At 47.3% G+C, this 21,162-nt stretch overlaps 1 long non-coding RNA gene across 1 annotated transcript in view; it reads left to right on the forward strand.

The window, feature by feature from the left end:
• Positions 1–20,485, forward strand: part of LOC144141441 (uncharacterized) — a 74,402-nt gene extending 53,917 nt beyond the window's left edge. Inside the window, exons 4-5 of the long non-coding RNA XR_013316602.1 lie at positions 5,225–5,308; positions 20,136–20,485. This is a non-coding gene — a long non-coding RNA (uncharacterized LOC144141441). The remainder of the gene's footprint in view (positions 1–5,224; positions 5,309–20,135) is intronic.
• Positions 20,486–21,162: the final 677 nt, after the last annotated feature.

The following is a 21,162-nucleotide window of genomic DNA, read 5'->3' on the forward strand; positions in this document are numbered from 1 at the left end:
AAGAAGGCGAAGATCGTATATTAGGTCCTTCCTGGAGGATGTACCACCCGTACCTGAAGGAACAACTATATCTGAATCTAGCGTTCAGAGCATTGGCTGCTTCATTTGCAGAGAGCCAAACATTTCCCGGGATCCCTCTGACAGTATTTTAGGAACGTCGAGATGGCTTCGGCGGCCTATATCACCGAGAGGAGGTGTACCTTTCTGAGTAGTTAAGGCCAGAAAGCAGGCAGGAAACAGTTCATCATGGCTAGGTGAGAAGTGGCTTCGTGAGTGGTGGGCGCGAGGGGAATAGCGGTGGCTTCGGCAGCTCTTGACGAGAGATGAACGCGTTCAGAAGGGTTTCTTCAATACATGGGACTGCTACAGCTGGGCCAGGGGACGTAGGGGCCCGGGATATGCGGTATCCAAGTTATCTATCGTCGACATAATACTTCTATTGAGGGTGTTATACATTATTATACATTGGTTTTCCAAGCGGCTGCGATTTTAGACCGGAAATTTGTGGCGCTCAATGTTTGTCACTTGGCACTAATGGGATTAGGGGACGAAGGTGTGAAGGGCATTACTGGAGTTGTGAGTACCGGGGCCTACTGCTCTGTACACAGTTGTACGGGTAGGAACGCACTACAAGAAGGCGAGTTTTGTAGTGCTGTGGAGACGGATTGTGCCGTGTAATCCCATTAAGAGCAGTTTCTCTCTGGGTTACAATGGAAAGCTGGCAAGCCAAGTCCGACTTTGTACGCCCGACAGTGCCTCTAGTTGGAATTGTCGTGAATGTTTGAGTGGGACCAAATGGGTGCTTTGAAATTATGACCATAAAAGCGTGAACGGAAGAGCAGATTACTTTTTCGTCAGGCCGGGCTTGCGTGGTCTAATATGCTGGATGAAGTGAACTAGTTGTGATATTGTAATGTGCACTTACGGAGCAAGAGAGAGAGAGAGAGCGAAAAAACGACCTTGAATGAAGCCTGGTGGTGTTAGCCGGGCTAAAATGCCTAACTTGCAACGCCAGTTGATGACGTAATGAAGATGATGGCAATGATGTTCAAGAAGTGGATGCGCACAGAAACGGCGAATTATTCACAGCGACTGGTCTACACCTAGCTGTGTGTTGCAGGTACTCTATCAGAGCTTTTGTAGCCCATAAAGCACGTTAGGGACAAGCCAGTGGTCCTTAATCATCTTTTAGCTGCACGTCAACGGGAAGCGGCAGTCCTAAAGAAATTTTGGGGGAGACTTATTGAGCACTGAATCGAGCGCATTCACAGAGCAGCTGTTGGAGGGCTGCTCGCACATCACAGTCTGGGCAGAGTGATGACGTAGCTTGTTTCAACCTCATGCGATGTAGAAGTGCTTCTACCCGCTTGGAAAGTACTGGCGGCATTTTTAATTTGCAGTTAGAATCGATGGAAGATATCGGCGTGTAATGACGTGCTACGTCCCACCAGGCTGCACGCTGCACGTTCCAAGCCACGCTGGATGCAAGGGCAGATGCATCTTTCCTGGAGAATAATATGGATATTGCCGATTCACGATGGTTATGCGCAACGGATGCAGCAATTTTCGCCTTCACATTTCCAGTTATCCCACAATGGGCTGGAATACATGGAACTGCAATGTGATGGTGCGCTTGTAGAGCTTGGAGATGTAGAGCGTGTACGTCAGACACAAGCTGATCTTTTGGACAACTCTCCAGACATTGAAGGGTAGCCCTGAGTCTGTAAAGACGGACCACTCTCGTGCGGGTTGCTTGATTATATGAGCAAAAGCCACACTCAGAGCTGCAAGTTTAGTAGCCGTAGTTGACGTTTTGTGACTGAGCAAGGCACTGATGGTGGTACGTGACGACGGTATCCACAACCCGATAGTGGATGTTGTTTATGACACCCACCCATCAGTGTACACATGAGTGTGATCGCTGTATATCTGCGAAATATAGTACAGAACGACGACCTTTAGGGCGGGAATCGGAATATGCTCCTTCCGCGTGATGCCGGGCACAGTAGTCGTGAGTGGTATGGGCAGGAACCTCCAGGGCGCGTACTCAGGAGGAGTAGGCTCCTGATAGACCTTCGGCAGATATTCACCAGGTCTTTGGCTCAGCTAGTCGCTTGAGGATGGCCTTGCCGCCTTGCCACAATCCGCAGACGCGCACGAAGCAATTCATGCCTGCTTAGAGCGAGTGGCGAGAGCTATCTGCTGTGTTAGCGTTCCGATGGTAGAGGTTGTTTTTGGAGCGCCAATGCAGACCCGCAGTATTTTCGCTTCCATGCTCTCTAGCGCTTCGGCAGTTCCTTTTGATAGAGGGACCAATGCAGGGACGCTGTAACTCATCAGGCCAACGCAAAACGCTATTGTATACGCGTACAAGAGAATTGACTGAACCACCGCCGGTGTTGGTGGAGAGCATGCGGAATATGTGTGCGAATGCAGTAATCTTGTCCTTGGGGTGGCGAACATGAGCCGCCCAGGTGGGATTACTATCAAATATTACTCCCAAGCACTTGTGGGCCCAGACGTATGGAATTGCGGTCCCTAACAGTCAGGCCATAGCGCGTAAGGCTACGTTTTGTAAAGGATGTCGCAGAACATTTGTTGCCTGAAATAACTAATCCTCAAGTTTCCAGAAATTCCGCAATGGAGTCAATTGCTCGCTGCAATCTTGGCCATAGCACTCGCCTATAACGGCCAGAACTCCATATGCAGAGGTCGTCTGCGTACAGAGAGATTTCTACCGACTGTGGCGCGCATTTCTCCAGGCCAATTATGGCAACGTTAAAAAGTGGACTCAGCCCCCCAGCCTGTGCAACACCATGGGTCATCTGGTGTATCGATGAGTCGCCGCTGTCCGTAGACATGTTCCCGCAGCTATAGGAGAGGTAGTCCGATAGCCATGCGTACATGCGGCCCCTGATGCCTAAAGACTTATGCGCCGAGCGGATTTCTTCATGCTCGACGCAGTAATGCGCTGACTTCATGTCGAGCAACACGGCAACAATGGTTCGCTGACACTTTGCTCGTCTTATGCTATTCGCAAGACCGATGCCGTTGTCGAGGCTGCTACGACCCTTGTTGGAGCGAGTGGTATCCTTCGAGGAGTCATCAGGTTTAATCATCACAACGACACCATGACTCAGGGGACTTGCGATTGTGCTGACATCAAGTGGCCTGTTGACACTATTAGAGCCACGGCAGCACTTTGCAGGAGTCAGGGGCTCAAATGGCTTTGACTTCTCAGGTGAAAGAATGGTTTCATTGCCGTAGGTGACTGTTGCAGATGAGTCGAAGGGATCAGGCATATCGTCTACGTCATCTGGCAGAGGTTGTTCGGATGGTATCACCATCAGACTCACTTCACCCGGCGGAAGCGACGACCCGGAGGACCCACGATCAGAACAGGGGTGACCGGTAGCTTTCGGTGGGCCTGGGGAGGTTCCGGCTTCATGACATGGCCTGGTTGTTGATCAGGGGGCTGACCGACGGACGGCGTGGTGGATGGCTAACCCGGGGACGCGGCCGTTGCTGGGAGCATATCTGGCGCTTAAAACACCAGCTAATCATACATCTGCTTCAACTAAAAGCCAAAAAGAACAAAATTAACACAGTAAGATGCGATCGAGGTGAGCCAGGCGAGCACCGTTCTGGACCTGTAGGTGTGGAGGTGTTTCACTGAAGAAAAAAAACCTCGGAAAGCTGGCCATAAAAAATGTCCGCTACAAAAAAGAAATTTCATATCACATCTCAATGCCTCTAGGTAGAAGCTCAAGCAGCGTAAATTGTTTACATGCCTTTGAACCCTCGGATCACGATGCCATTTCAAGAAGGCTCATTGGCCTGTGGCGCCCGTCACCACAAAGATTCATCAAAGCACTGCCGGCGAAACCTCTAGTTTGCATTCAAAGGTACGGCAAGGCACTAGTTTAAAAATAATGGGGTCTCGTTAACATCATGGGATATTGGCAAAGGTTAGAATTCGTGCACCAGTTACGACGTCAAGGCAAAGTTCACCTCCTTCAGACAAGAGTTCATGTCGCAACTGAATGTTACAAAGATTGTTGAGTACGCGCTTTGTTTTATTGAAGCCGCAGATACTCGTGCCAGGGAGAAGTGAGCTTTAGATCCTTATGAAGAGAACGAAGAGAGACTTCTTCAGCGGCATCATGCGTAGACTATGCCGACGGTGGCTATGCCGACGTAGACTATGCCTACAGCGGCATCATGCGTAGACCGACGGTGGCTGCATTTGAGACAGGAAGAAGGGTGGTGGTAGAAAAGAGAGAAGAGTGGCGCCACAGTCTCCTGGCTATTCACTGCTCCGCACTCGACAACTTTCACGTTTAGTCGAACTGGTTTAAATTTTCATGGAACAAAAAGACTGGTACTGCTCGTGTTCCGTTTTTATTATTTCATTTTCGTATGACAAAACTATTTATAGAGGCCTTCGTCGTTTCTTAAAGATTTAGAGTACTTACACATAAAAAGTTTGATCCGTCTGTCTGTCTGTCCCATCATTCAAATATCTTCAAAAACCATGCGGACGAATTTTTGATCATTGATTATATATAGGAAAAAGGGTCCCGTAGAAGCATTTGAAATTAATAAAGCTGGTGCTATGCCTCGCGGATGTCAACATTAATCAGCTGCAAGGGAGCTTCCCATCTACTTGAGGAAAGGTATAACGACATATCCTGGAGTACCAAACTAATTTTACACGTTCGATGGGTTTAACTCTAGCATATAAAAACAACGCCTAAAAGTGTGGATTGAAAAACCAGACAAAACAAACACTAAAACAAAAGATGTCCTCTCAAACTGCTTCAGCAACACTCTGACAAAAAATCATACAGATGCACATAGCCCATGAACATTGTGAACGCATTAAAACGGAATTGAATGGAGCAAAACTACTGCATTTGTTACGAGAGCAACGAGATAACCGTGGGAGAGAGGTGGTGCAACTGCGGTGTGGAAATGGTGTTACGTGACAGATGCAGCTGAGGTATATCGCATTTCTACCGTTGTAGAGGAGGTGGCAATACGTGGCAATTTATGAACAATGTGACAAAAGATAGACACATAGATTTATATCAGGAAGAACCTCTGGCCCCTTGCATAAAAGGTAAAATAAATAGAAATTTTCTTGCTTATTGACATACTCGATTTTACATGTGCACTTCTTTTGCAAGCAACATTATTAACATGTACGTTTTATTTTTATTAGGTCGGAGTCAGAACGAAACTGCCCTCCTTGTATATAATGGAGATGGCAACAACTGCGGAGTCCTTCAGTTTACTCGACTGGCAGGTAACACAAAACTGCTTTTAACATTTTATAAAATTCTGCCCGTATTACTACCTTTACTAAATTTGCCTATTTTGGCGAGTTTCTGCAAGCGGTCGCGCTTCGCTGATGCTGCTGAGTTTTTCGCTTGTGTTCGCGTTTTTTTCTGCGAGACTGGTCCTAATGCAGTGTTTCATGACTTTCGTGAATGTGCGCTGACGCCATTGAACCGCACACTCGGCCCACAGGATCTTCCAGCCACCCGAAACCAAGGCCCGACTTCCCCAGCCGGCGTTTAGGCCTAACCTTCCGCCGCCTCTCACGGCCTCGCCCCACTCGGACTGCAGATTTCAGCGAAGAGGCTGCATGCGCGGCTGTCACGGCAGCTGCGGGCAGCCGCGCATCTGAGTTGGCGCTTTGTTCGACGCAAGTTCAAGACGACGCAGCATCTACAATCAACAGCGCGACGATCTTGCAAGAGGTCCAACTCAACTAGACCCCCATAACCCGACAAGTTTCTGAAACGGACAATTACGAAGAGGACATCACCGAAGACCAAATGCATGAAGTTGAAGAGGACGACGGATATATTGACGAAGACGGTTGGAACGAGTTCCCCTAGCCAAGAAAAGGCAGCCCACACACACTGATTGGGTGAGTCGTTCCCGCCATCTATTACAATTTAAACCTTTAGCCTAGTTTAAAATTAGAAACATCCCCCGACAAGCTATCGCAAGCGCGATCGGACTCACAGCCCCCAGCCCCGAACTAGCTGAAATGGCAGCCGTCACATTTGACGATGCTGCAAACAGCGCGCATATTACGCTGTACAATGAAAGCCATGCAACCAAGCTAGCCAAAATAGATCACCTTTCATTCTGCCCGAACGGGAAGGTGGAAACTATCGAAGTGGCAATAGAACTCATGCCCTCCAACAAGAACACCATGCGAGGTGTCATCTAAGTGGACCCGAATGAAAGTAATGAAGCAATTCACAGCTGGATTCGATGTGAACAGGACAATCTCCTGACTGAGAAAAACGACGCAGGGATTTTTTCGGCTCTGTGCTCGGAACCGTTTTTCAAATTTCCCCGCAATGAGACCGCCAACCAGCACTACGATCCATCGCCGGAATATCTCAAGCATCGTCGGTGACGCACCACTTTTCTTTTGAGGCCATGCAGTTGTTTCGCGTGACTCCGATGTGTGGTTAGGCTTAGAACATGTCCTGGCTCAGTGTACTTCGCCTAGCACGTTTTCTCCTAATAATCTGGACTCTGGATAGGACTTCTTGTCGACCATAATATGGCTTCCAGGCACTCTCTTACGCTCCGCTCTACATCTCAAGGCTCGCTTGTAGCCGGCGACAACGCTATGCTTTTTCGCGAACAAGAATCTTTACCAGTAGACAATCCCCTTGATACTCGTCATCAGCTGAAGGGGGACTATTCCATGCCTCAGCTCGTACCAGTGGCGGTGGAGTTCTCCGGTATCTTCAACCAACCTTTTGGAGAGATTATCCACAGAAAAACAGGAAGATACCTCTCTTCTATGTGACAAAGGGAAGCTAAAGGGAAGCAGCACAAGGGAAACATGTGGTGCAGTGACGCCCATGCGAGAGACAGATCAGCCGTGGGAGTGTTCGCCGCCGGTACCAGAATATCGGGACCCCTTTTTACGAGCGGATTATAAATTCATTTACTATCGGCAACTTGCTGCGTACAGGGAAAATATCCAGCTTGCAAATTACAAGGCTTTGCCACAGGCGTGCTCTAGAGCGTCCGGCAAGAACCTTTTTGGACCACCTTTTAATGTGGCATTTCACCAGCTTAGAGCGCCATCTGTTTTACCCTCACTACATGTAACGGACGACACTTCGACAGCATCCACAATACCGTCGGTGGATCTGCTTATGAGGACTCACTTTCCTGTTGATGAACGTGACGATACCCTGGCCCGCATGGCAATTAGAACCATAGTGGCTTCAACTCCATACCCCGCAGAAGAACAAGATGATACATTCACGCTAAAAGAACTGCAATTGGCCTCTCGAAATCTAAATGCTAATGCATTTAGATTTCATGGTTCGTCTTTTTGTTCATCATACTTTTTTTGCTGTGTCTTTTTAACTCTTGTCTCGCGACTGGCCACTTCCCCCCCACTGGAAACAAGCACGTGTCACCTTTCTGTTAAAACCAGGATGCTCACCCACTGCGCCTTCTTCGTACCGGGCAATATGCATGACATCTATGATTGGCAAGCTTTTGGAAAGAATGTAAAATGGCCGCTTATAATATTTCCTACAACTATCTCGCCTACTTAACCCACAGCAGTATGGTTTCACTACCGGACAAAGCACAACGTCTGCCTCATTTGCTTTAGGCAATCGATTGCAGCCACATAAAGACAGTGGGGGACTTTCAATCGTAATCTCACTCGACTTTATAGGCACATTTGATAGCATCTGGCATCCCCGACTATTATATTTTTTTAATCTCATCATTGTCCCCGCAACATCTACCAGCTCCTGGAATCGTTTCTAAACGGTCGCACCGTCTGCTTTGACACATTTTCAGGAAGTACTACCCATGCCACTTCCAAAGGCTCTCCTCAGGGCTCTCCTATCAGCCCACTTTTGTGGAACGCATATGTGTATGATATGCTTTGCCTGCCCATGCCTCAAAATGCATACATCCAAGCTTGTGCGGATGACACCGTGATCATTATTCATGGTCGTACGCGTCGACAATTGGAGGCGACTGCTGACGTAGCCCTCTCTACGATAACTGCTTGGGCTGGAGCCGCAAAATTAAAGTTCAACCCAGCTAAATGCTCCTGCCCCCTTGCCTCTAAGGGTGACCTCGGGGCTATTAGGAAATCACCCATCAAGCTCAACGGCGCCGTTATCAAGCAGGTGACGGAAGTGAAACTCGTCGGAGTGATTTTCGAGTCACCTCACATTCGGGGCGCACACAAACCACTTGAAATTCATAGTTGAGAAGATGGCAGTTTCGCTCACAAGATTTGCCCGCATGCATACAATAGTCGGTCGATCTCATCTCTGTCATTTAAATCACCTTGTGGTCTCTCCCGCAGTCGCGTGCGCAGCGCCTGCAAGGTGAACATCAACAAACACCATCTACTAAAAGCCCGGGTACGCTCGCTGCTAAGATCTCCATTATTCGCCGTCACCGAAGCGTATACTACCACACGGACCACCGCCCTCGAAGTCCTTGCCGATGCGCTTCCGCTTCACATCCACCTAGACATCACCGTCCGCATGTTCCTTTTGTTTCATCACCAGCAACCAGTGACGTTCAACACGGCATCGTTTGATCCTTCCGACGTGGACCTGCCCAGCAAGGTCGACACACACCCTGTGCGACGACTTCGTGTCCGTTACGACCGTCTCACCAGAACGGAAGCAAACCACAGGCTGCACTTCTCCACTCTGCACGCCTTCACAGACGAATTACACACGTCGACTGCATCAGGAGCAGCCTTTGTTATTTTGAATGGGAAAGACCATGTGTATGCGGTGAGGAGGTTCCGTCTGGCGTGTCCAACCACGTCGTTTGATGCCGAGGTGATTGCCATGCAACTACTCGTACTGTTTCTCTTGGACGAGAGACCTTCCTGCCTCGTCGGTATCTATTCAGACAGTCTTTCATTTTTATTGGCTCTCAATAACCCATTTAATCAGACCGCTACTATTCATTGCGTAAAAGAGAATATTTCCCTACTCTCAAGTTTACTGCCTGTATCTATATACCACGTGCCAGCTCATTCTGGTGTGCGGAGGAATGAGCTTGCGGATACTGTCGCCCGCAGCGCTGCCACAAGAGGAGAGGAGGTTCGTTGAAGGTGGTCAAAGACCAGGGTGCGCTCTTTGCTGATGAAGGTCGGTCGCTTGGTATGGCAGGAGACGTGGAGTACCAACAATTGCGACACTTAATTATATCGATGGACCCCCAGTGTGTTGGACCTTCCTTCATATTTACCGCTTTCCAAGAAGCTAGCTCACCTGATAACCGGACATGGTCGATTTCCCCATTACTTTCACCGTCTACAACTCACGCCAGACGGTCAGTGGTTCTGCGGTGCGCCTGCCACTTCGCTTGGACACTATTTACCAGAATGCCCGAAAACGGCCAGCTATAGTCAGAGACTTCGTCGGCTGTCGAGATCACCGTTACAGCCGCCACAGCTTCGTCACCCTCTGTACAGTTCAACAGCCTTGAAGATTCCCATCGACCTCGCCAATTTCATTTCTGATCTATGCCCGAGGTGTGACGCCTACATGTGTTCAGTGCCTTTTTTCGGTGTTTTCTTTTATCTCAATTGCCGCCTTTTTAGTTGAACTGGATAACACCTAGATACGTGTCACCCATGGACTGCAACTCAGCGATATTGTGTGCCCAAGGTCCTTGTGCTACAGCGTGTGACCTGGTGTCTGTGAGAGTGGATAATGCCTCCTCAGCTCTGACTTGGGCTTTCTTTGAGGGTACTACACACGCTGAAGAGAGGAACTGCTGCCTTGTGCGATCTTTTGAGCCGAACTAACTTGAGAACGTTCTTCCTTATGATTCGTTTTATGTTCTTTCGCGCTTACTTATCTTTTTAAACTTTGCTTGGACGTACTGCTCTTACGTACGCTGGGGAATTTTTTTTAATCATCAAATTGGCTTTGTCTTTAAAATGTTTGGTTGGCTTTTCACCCTATTTGTTTATTTTATATTGGCTTTAATCCTGCCATAGCCTAGCTGAAGCAGGTCTCGTTCCCCGCATTTTTTTTCTTTTTTTCTTCTGATGGGGAAGGGGGGGAACATGAAATTGGAATTGGAAGTGGAATTGAATTCAATGTGAACAAGCTGACGTGCTTAGTGTCCCGAAGATCGGCCAATCCGACAGAGCTATTCTTACATTTAGCACGACTACCTTGCCAGAGTAGTGAAATACTACATGGGACTGGTACGCGTGGCTGAGTACCGCCCCTAAAGGTTGGGGTGCTTCAACTGCCATAGTCTGGGACACATGTCCAAGTACTGTGTACTGTCCATCACCCAGCGTGTGTAAAGAATGTGGTCGCACCCACGCTGCTGAAGGATAGTGCGAGTCCACGACGTTTTGCGTCACGTGTCGAGCAGATGGTCCCCTAGTGGTTAGAAAAGTATTTCCCAGTCGCCTTCCCAAACAGAAAGACAAACTGTCTAAAACGGACCCTGAAAACGATCAAGAAACCAAACCCAGCAGTAAAGCCCTGCATCGCCATGTCACTAGTGGTGTCTCCTGTGCTAATGCCGTCACAGGATTCACCCAGAAAGCAAGCCATAAATCCCCAAGGTGCCGCTACTGAATGATCATCCCATAGTGCTGGAAAATTCGCTGCTAAAACAAAACCTTCAGGAGCTTCGTTCGGAGCTCGACTCATTGCGTAAAGAGCTTGCATTCCTCCGAAGAGTGGCTACACGTCGTGGGTCTGTTTCCCCTTCCCAATATGGACGTAAATCTGCCCGACAGAGCCGTTCTCGCATTTCACGCAAAAAAGCAGATACATCTTCCTAATCGACAGGTTTCGGCTCCACGTCTTTTATTACTCAACCAGTGTTGGCGCAACGGGAAGCACAACTTAAGTTTGAAGCATCCAAGAAATAGCAAAAGGCTTTCAGAAATATTGCGGACCTTCAGGGCCCATTTACCACTCTGAAACAAGACATCCAGAAGATCATGGAGGAAATGCACAGTCACACAAATGGTCACTCCGCATAGTACGATACGCACAAATAGGCCGCCTCACTCGATGCCCCCAATTCGTCTAATAATGCAATGGAATAGTCGTAGTTTCACTCAAAATGAACCGCTACTCACCTCACAGTTATTTTCAATTTGTCCACTCGCGTACTTCTCCAGGAGACTAGAGGCTTATGTAGAATTCCCAACTATGCAACATAAATGGATCCTAAAATCAATTAAACCCAAAAATCCGGCGAAACTTCCAAATGCACATGGAAAGACAGCCGTGTTGGTGCACAAGTCTTGCCAATCTGTTCAGCACCGATGGGATTCAGCAAGTAATCCTAACAGAGAATTCGTCGTCGTCCGCATTGAACCGCCAAGTGGCAAACCTCTGCTCGTAGTATGAGTCTACTACGGGCCGCAATGAAACTCAGGAAGAAGGGACACATACGATGGGATTTCACATTTATTTCCTCTAAATTTAAATTTTAACGGCCCGGTTATTATAGGTGGAGATTTTAATGCTAAAAGGACCCTAGGGGGTTACTCCCATTGTGATGTCAGTGGAAAGCTTTTGTAACAAACGCAGGAATTTAGCCACCTACAACTCTGCAATGAACCTTTGGTTTCTACTCGAGTCGGTATTCACAGCTCACAACAAGATACCACTCCAGATCTTACCATCGCTACACCGGACATTGTAAAAAGATGGCAGACCCTGACGTGTACGTGGGGCAGTGACCACTTCCCGATACTAATCCATTTAAAAATTCTAATCCTTCTAAAAATTACGCATTAGGAATACGTATACTGCCATCAACTAGAATGTATTCCGTTCGCAATTTCATACGGCTCCTCAAGTTGACCTCTCTGAGTTTATCGCCACCCTGATCGAAGCACGCAGCTTGATCCTAAAGTCCGTGACTAGTACCGTCAAAGTCGATCTCCCGGATGCGCACATACACGGACTCCTGCGTACTGCTGAACGCATAACAAAAAAGTATCGAAAACACGGAAAATGCCACAAAGATCTCATGAAGCTTAAACGCCACTACAAGAAGATGAATGAATACCAGGAAATCCTTCAGTCTGAAAAATGGCATAATCTTTGTCAACGCCTTGGACAGGAGAGAGGTGTCTCGCGCCTGTGGGGTCTTTGTTGAAGTCTAAGCAGGCGAGCAAAGGCAAGACTACAGGTAGTACAGGAAATGTGCTTGTACTATGACTACCCTGAAGTTGACAAAATTGCGCCCACCTCCCCGCGAGGGGATCCCTGTGTAGATGCGACGCATCGAGGGGTTCACTTGGTGTTTCCGTTGGATTGATTCTGAAATCGCGTGAAAAGTGTCGGGAACGCGCATGATTATTATGTTTAATGATTATTATTATGTTTTATTGGCCAATCTTGGTCAATCTCTCTAAGTGGTATGCTTGGGGCTTCGCTGTCGCAACGACCTTTACTCCATCATTGTTGCTGTAAGTGGGACCTTCTTTTCTTTTATTGCAAGTGTTAATCATTGCCCCATCATGCGTTGTATCAGTAGCTTCTTGACGTAGTTTGAATGAGTCAAGGATATAAGGCGCGTTCGTAGCATCTGATTCTGTCTCGGTTTTGTGGCGCAGTGGAAAGATCACCATGCACATCGCGTTCCGCCCACAGGGACGTGGGATCAAAACCGGGCGCCGCTAAGTATTATTTTTTTCTATAGTGTAGGGGGAGGGGTGTGGACGGACAACAACGCCGTATGGAGGGACAAGGCGAGTGAATGAGATGCAGTCGCATCTAAAACTCTTTTGACGACCGGTTTTCCTCACGCAACTACTGACAAAGCGGTCCTTTGTCCCCTGCCTGTTATCGAGATTACTACGACCCCTGGAGACCTCGATTCGCCATTCACTTTGAGCGAGCTCCAACTAGCTATGTCACAGGGAAAGCCGAAGTCAGCACCGGATCATGACCGAATTAAATGGCAGGATATCCGTAACCCACGACCTAATCGGCAAGAGGCACTTTTGGCTCTCGTACACCTATTCTGGGACACTGGAGAAGTTTATGAGCACGTCAAAACGTCTATTATTCATCCTATACTCAAGCCGGGCAAAGACTATCGTAAACCCGAAAACCTCAGGCCTATTGCTTCAACCCCTATCCTATGCAAATTAATAGAGCGAATGATCAATAACAAGCTTCAACATTATCTCGAACAGACTGGTTGGTTTCCCCCGGCCCTAACTGGCTTCCGCCCTAATTCGGGAACGCATATCTTTGGCTTCTACGTCGAGTAGTGAACCGAACATCCCGCAAGAGTCCTCTTGACTACATAGTCGCTCTCGATATTCACAAGGCTTCCGACAACGTCAGCCAAGAGGGCATACTCCGAAAATTGGCCGCTGTTTTCGCCAGTAACAAGGCGCAGAAATGGGTTCGTTGCTTTATAGAGCAGCGACCAATTTTTCTCAACCCGCGGAACGCAACGCCCACAACCTACTACCTTGACAGAGGCTTTCCTCAAGGCTTGATTCTCGGACCTATACTATTCAACCTGGCTATGAACCGCGTTGCTCACACACTCAAAACAGACTCTGCTGCGGCAGTGCTGCCCCCTTAGCCATATATGCATATGATATCGTCGTGTGGACAAAAGCTTCCGACTACGACTCCAAAGAAGGCATGCGAATTGAGCTTAAAGCTGCTGTGTTCAGCTTGGAGCGCACCCTCGCTACATTCAATCTGCAATTATCTCCTAACAAGACAGAATTCCTCAGCGTGGACGGCAAGTGCGCGACGAACCCGGAACAAACCATCGAATTGGACGGGCTAACAACGTTATCACCTCTAAAAATGGACTTTTTTAGCTCCTGGGGTTGCAGATACGCAGCTGTAATAGTCGCGCTGCGTGGATTAGCCATTTAGGAAATCTTTGGCGCTTCACATTCTACTTGATAACTCGCATCTCTGGAAAATATGGCGGATCACGTCAGAATGCATGTTTCATGCTTGCTCGTGGCGTTGTGCACGGATGACTGAGTAACGGGTTCCCCGTTTATGAATTGAGTCCCCGCCATTTAAACGATCTGAAAATCCTCAACAGACATCTAATCCGTACCATTTCGGGGCTTCCATTCCATACCAAAACAGACGTACTGTCGGAAGCAGTTTCGCTTCCCCCCGTCGCTAACCGGGTAGACTAGACGGCGCTCCGCTTTCAGAAGCACCTTGAATACTTAAATGGACAACCTATTTTGAAATGGGACACAATAAACACTACGTTTAATGCTGACACTTTTCTACCCGCTATTCCACCCTGGAAGCAACCCGACCTGGGACACCTCAGACGCCGACCCATTTCTCGCCGGGACCGCGCCATACGGAAACAATATGTTTGCACTCTCGCTAACGACAAAGCTCCGAATGAAATAGACATTTTTACCGACGCAGCCATGAACAGAACAACAGCAGCGGAGGCCTGGACCTGCCCTGACATCCGCCAGCTTAATGGCTCTCGCAATACAACAAACTCATACGGTCTCACTGATGAAGTCTAACTTTTCGGAATCCTCGGCCCCATTCAGACCATACGAAGTGCGACCTCATTTATCACCACCAACAAGTTCCGTGTCATCACTGACTCCCATGTCGCTCTACGGGAACTGAGCAGGTCCTTCTCGCCCAATTCTACGGCCACCAACATTCTTTACAAAATTCGCGACCTCACTCACAAAGGGTTCAAGACACGCCTTGTCTCGACTCCTGCTCACACATATGGAGCGGACGGAAACCCTTCAGCGCATAATGCTGCCCGGGAGTGTTTACGCAATCCTCCCATGGTTCCCGCGTCCATCCAGGAAAGAACTGAGCCCCAACTGGCAGAAAAAATACCGTATACTTAAGAACCTCACCCGGCAACTGCTTGCCGACGCCTCACTACCTGGTTTTCTTGCTCCTCTGCAGTCCCTGGAAAGAACAGCAGAAAATTTTGCCATTATGTCTACGCTGACTCGGCCTACACTCCGGATGTCATCTCCAAATGGACAACGCATAGCCACCTTGCTAGTCCTCGGTGCCCCTACTGCGGCAGCAAAAATACACCGAACCTTTTCTACCTCATCTGGGCTTGTCCAGCTTACTCAACTGACCGTGACCAGTTTCTTACAACGCAAGTACGCCCGACGACTTCTCAAGAACATGTCCAACATGTCAGAAACAACCCCTTCATTTTACAGCAAATTACAGAATGCGGTCTCAAAACAGGTCTTAATAAAGTGTTGTGATGGCGGATCGTTCACCCACTCTCTAGGTGGCCCCCAAAAGATCCCCTTTGTGGCTCCTGAACGGCTCCTATTGGATACCCCGATGATGATCGTATTAGAGTGTCCTCGCCACAACTTCAACTGTGCATACCGTGCTAAGTGAACCCTCACGGTGCAGTTAAGACTTTATATAAACCATCTCCTCCTACCCTTTTTCCCATGTCCCCCAACAAGGCATATTGGCCTCCTCCTACAATAAAGTCATACATTCCATTCCATTACTTTATGAGGGGGGGGGACAAGTGGGCTGGAGCTAAAAGCTCTGGTATCGGTTTGACACAGGCTCTAGCCCCGTATACAATGGCACCAGTGTTGGCAGTGCGACAGTCGTCAAGAAGAGATCAACATAACCGAAAAAATTCATTATACATATCGCAAACAGAACTGCATACAATAGATTTTATAATACATAATAAAGTTGCTCACAAATATCAAAAGCATATACCAACACAGGAGTAATAAACACTCTTGGTTTTAGCAAAAAGGCTGGGGGCTCTCTCCGTAACAAAAAGAATCTTATATACATCTTAGCATAGCACGGTACGCCCAATAGCGGTCCTGTATGAGCTCAAACCATTGTGCTCTGGCTCCGGTATGGTCGACGAACCGAATATGTTTTCTATCCGCGTTTGCCGAACCAGACCCTTGCGCTGTTGAACTGGTGCGGTTCGCACCTGTATACGGATCCAAACCGGACCCGTTTAGACCTATATGATCATCAGACCACAAGGTCAAATGTAATGCATAGTCTTTTCAGAATACGAATGATGCCAGTATTTCGTTACCGTACAGGACCTCAATATTGGCCCCTTGAATTTTACTTTCTTGCCCAGCGACTATAACATTGGTCGTACTATGCTCATCTTCAAGTAGTTTCTACTGCGCCACTGATGAAAATATTCTAAAATGTGGTTTCTGTGCGTTTACTATTCCGCAAGCCAACTCCTGCTAGAAGCATTCAGTTCATCGGCGTAAACGTTAGGATAAAATAAAATAGTGATATAAACATGTTATTTATGCAGATTAATTACAAAAAACGACCAAAAATGCTGTCTTGTAGTACTCCAGAAAAATTCATTCCGCGTTCGACAAAAAGCCATTGTGATCTACCACTCCTATCCTGCATGTTAAATAACCCTCTGTTAATGAAACACAGCTTCATCTTTTGTCGCACTGGCAAAGTTTACAGAGTAACAATTTATGCTTTATGAGGTCAAAGGCTTTTGAGGCATCAATATAAACTCCAAGAATAAGTAATTCTTCTATAAAGAGTAAATAGTATTTACCCTTACTGTTGCGTGACTGCCATTTACATAGACTTCTGCTTACTGAAATAAAATGGCAATGGGAAAGAATTGAGTGCCTAATGAGGAAGTTCACCCAGGAGTGAATCATTTTTCATTCATTTTATGGCTCCCTGAGGATTGAGACAGGCCTGTCACTAAAAGATGAAGGGGTGAGTGTAAGAAATTTCGGTATTTCCGGTAGGGTACATGTGAACAAAAAATGAAGCTCACAAGTTCTAAAAACTGTTCTTGGTGGCTCGGATCAGAGTGCGGAAGCCTTTCTCAGGAAGCGTCCTTCATCGGACGTAGTTCTTTGGAATGGGAAATAAATACAGTTACATCAAAACCATTATTCAAACAGATCACATCTAAAACAATTATCTGTAACGACCGAAATCTGAACTCACTCTACGCACGCCGCTACAAGCAAGCCCACATAGTTATACAAATTCTATGATTTGTTCAGTGTAAACACTTCTTCCGTGCAGTAAGGCGGGCGGTAAAAAACAATTTTTAGACTGGTCGGTGTCTCTTGGTTGTTTCAAAGGTACTTCGAAATACAACCGTAAAATAAGTACAACTTCATGCTTCCGGAAAAAAACGATAGTGCATTTTTTCTGAGTCTCTCGCAAAATGAAAAAAAAAACTGCAATAGTTTCTTCAACTGTTACTACATATGTTTAAATAAAAAGCTCCACCGATTCAAGGATCACGCAAAACATTATACTTTACGACTACGGAAAGCAGGTATACACAGGTATAAGCATAGTAGGGAACATAGAATGAAAAAATCGGCCGCCTATCTGCTCCTTTCGTAGCAAATGTCGACAAAAGACGATAGTCTTTGTCGAGATTTTTCAAGTATCTGCCTCCCTTCGCCTTTCCGCTCACCTCTCAGGTTGTTCGTCTTGCGTCGCCCTCCTCCCAAGATAAACACGCTAAAGGTTGGCTTAAGTCAATTTAAATATACCGCGTTCCACTGCTCCAGGCCTGATGCTTCGACGCCAGCGCTGCCGTATGGCGGAGACGCGCGTGAATCGAGGCGGCCTACTTCAACGTCTATAGAACCACGTTTCCCTAGTCCACGTGCGTTCCAAGCAGAACACGGAACCTATCTAGTCGAACCTTTCGTAATTGTTGCCGCTCGATTGCTTAAAATACCGCCAGAAGCTATAGTGGCACGGGCGACAGGAGGCGACAGTGTGATTTCTTTTCTGTGGTAAATCTAGTATTTCCTTTCGCAAAAACCAAGCATCTATGAATTTGGATTGATAAAGGAACACTGCAAATATCCCTGGTGTATTAATTTTCTGTCTTATTTTTGCGTAATGTCCTGTAATGCTAAAAAAGGCGTTCTTATTGTTCCCAATAATGAACTAGATTTGATATTCTACAGGGCAGTTATACAAATGTTAGCTTTGCTCCGAAAACAGTTACACTTTAAGTGCATACGCCTCATCAAAGAACTTCAAGTGAAGGTGATTACTCCTATTACACCAGTTACAATCGCAGGAAACTCCAGGCAGATTCTGCCGCACATTCCAGCGCAGCCATGGTAAAGGAAGCACCTCGTGCGGTTTCGCGGCGCAGATGACTGCACAATCGACTACGCGTCCGTCACTGACCGAACCAATTCTGTTTCCTGACGTAAGCACCTAAGGCGACTCTTCGATCGCGGGCCGAATACGACAACGTCTCATGGCGTTTACAGAGCACGCCTCATTTGTCACCGCAGGAACATACATTGAAACGGTCTATGTGAGGAACCATGTAAGAATGCATTCAACTCAAGCTCCGTTTCACGTAGATTGCAACCAACGCGAAGGATCTGTACATTTTTAAGGACGATTGTCTTACTTGGGCTACTTAAACGCAGAAATTTTGGTCTTTCAGTCGGTGACTCGATTCAGCCACCCTACCAATGTGAAACGAAGTCTGCGCAATAGTCTTATATACTCACTAAGTGCGGTTTATATGTTCATACTTGCCAACACTGTTGAACATATGAAATCGAAGGGTGCGACCTCTTGCTACTAATTGTAGCCGTTTCTTTGCCATTAAAATGTGTGTTTGCTAAAATACAACAAGAAATGCTGGGCTTAGGATTCCAAAATTTGCAATTCCACCAAATTTCTTTTCCTATCTTCGGCATAAAAGCATATCGTAGGCAAATTTATCTTGATTAAAAATGTGAGAGAAACTTAGCATTTCCTCTTGTTTAACAGAGATGTGTACAAACCCGAATGTAAACTCACTAGTAGAAAAATCTATCTTTTTTGCCTTCAAAAATAAGCGTGACTGTTTGACCCAGGGTCTGTGTCATCCGGTCGCGGGTTCGATTCCCGGCCGCGGCGGCCGCTTTTCTGATGGAGGCGAAAAGCAAAAACGGCGCACGTTAAAGATTTCGGCGCACGTTAAAGATCGCCAGGTGGTCAAAATTAATCCGGAGCCCTCCACTACAGCGCGCCTCATCGCCTGCGTTGCGTCGACGCGTTAAACCCCACAATCAATCAATCGGGTCTGTGTCATCCACATCCCGCGCGCTGTCCCCGTGGCTAAGGCTATATGCTGCTGAAGCCAAGGACGCGAGTGCGATCCTAATTGTGGTGGCTTCTTTTCAGGCGAAAGGCGAAAAGTAAAAAAAGGATCGCGTCTCGAGAGTCAGTGCAAGGTGAAGATCTACAGTTGGTCTGAGTTAATACACAGCTCTCCAGAAGGGTGCTCCTCATTTCACAGGTTCTCTTGGCACTAAACCCCAAAAACATGGGCCTTAGTCTCTCGCACACATAAGATACGCAGTAGCGAAGCTTTTACCTGAAACGGACAAATCTTTGTAGTAGACGTACTTCCAACTTTGTAAAGCATTCCTGAGAGAGAGAGAATAAAACTTTTATTGAAGCCCAGTCCGACTCCGTGTGGGGTAGCAGACCAGTGGGGAGACTCCTTAGTCCAGGAGTACCTGGCTCTGACTGGCAGTCCGGGCCCGTCTCACCAGGCTAAGCTGGGAGCCGGGTTCAGAGCTGGACAGCTGCGTCGCCCACTGTGAAGGAGAGTGGTGGGGATTGGGAAGGAGGTCGGGTGTGTGGGGGCATTCACATACTATGTGATAAAGTGTACTCCTTTCGCGGCAAAACTTGCACTCTGGTAGGGTGAGATGTGGGGAAGATCAAATGCCAAAGTGTATTGTGAGGGAAGGTCCGGGTTTAAGTTGATGGAGAGTGATTTCATCAGCTTTTGTTAGAGACGGGTGAGGTGGAGAGAAGGTGCGATGTCAGAGCATGTAGTGTGTGAGAATGTCATTGTATGTGAGCGGGGGGTGGGCATCCAGTGTAGAAGGAGAGGGGTCGGGAGCAATGGCCCGGTGTACCACTTCTCGGGCCGCGTTGTGCGCCGCTTGATTGCCGATTGCCGGCCAACCCACAGGGCAATGTTTTAGACGTGCCACACGCAACATCCTCATTGAATTAGGCTCTTTCGCGTAGATATTTCATTCGTGATCATGCATTGCTGTTTTACAGATATTTCTGCCACGACAAACCCTTGGTGTGAATTATGGCAAAGAAATATTCGAGTAGACCCTGATGAGAAGTGTTGGGCGGCCTTCAAAGAAATGCCTTGCAACTTCAAGCCTGATACCCCAGTGCCCCAGAATCCGTGCAAAAATCTGAATTGAGTGTTGTTGAAGACGTTACAAAAAGCTCAAGAGTTTTATATTCATTGTATCTATAAGTGCAGCCTCGTCAAGGCAAACTGCACATGACTTTTGGAAAATGTAGCCATGCTTTTTGAGCTCAATAATTTCAGAGGTGAACACAAGGCCCGCGATTATCTCCCTAGAAAAAATAAAGTATCCGCTTTTGTGAACGTTCCCGTGATGACTAGTTGTGTGTAGTTTTCACTAAAAATTTCAAGGGAATGTAGTTTTCTGGTGGTGAAACTGCCGTGGTGAACTCTGAAAGAATGTGTGTGTACGTACATGTGATGGCGCATTGGCTTCTTAAAGGAGCCATGAAGAGAAAACAAAAGTTTGTTTTATTCGAAAGATTAGTTGTTTCATAGTACCCCAAGCGCTTTCCCGGAAGCAAATGATGCTTTATTCACTGAGAAATAAGGCAATTTAAGCCAAAATTTTAAATCTCCCGCTAAAATTGCACATTTCGTCACGTGAACAATGGCGTCATACGAGCCGGTCCATGAAACAGATACTTAGTATGTCGACTCCATATAGCACCCACACGCGGGAGTTGACCGAGACGGCGGCCATTTTAAAAATACTAGTAAAACCTAGTGCACCCGCAGCCCTAGTCATGGAATCGCCTGATCCGGAGAACAAAACTCTCGCCGAGGAGCTCGGGCTTGCATTTAACAACCGCACACCACTTGAACGCTCAATGCTTCCAAGTGCACGAGCGGCAAGAGTTGTGGGATACGCGGTGGACGGGAAAGCGAACATTCCGCGATAGCCACAACAGACGAACGCCCAGCCGTCGGCACCGCTGCCTCGTCAGCCCCGTCGCGACGGACGAATACAGACTGGTACGTATG

This window comes from Haemaphysalis longicornis, unplaced genomic scaffold, assembly GCF_048455015.1.
Source record: "Haemaphysalis longicornis isolate Haplotype H1 unplaced genomic scaffold, Haemaphysalis longicornis Haplotype H1 scaffold_6, whole genome shotgun sequence".
NCBI lineage: Eukaryota > Metazoa > Arthropoda > Arachnida > Ixodida > Ixodidae > Haemaphysalis > Haemaphysalis longicornis.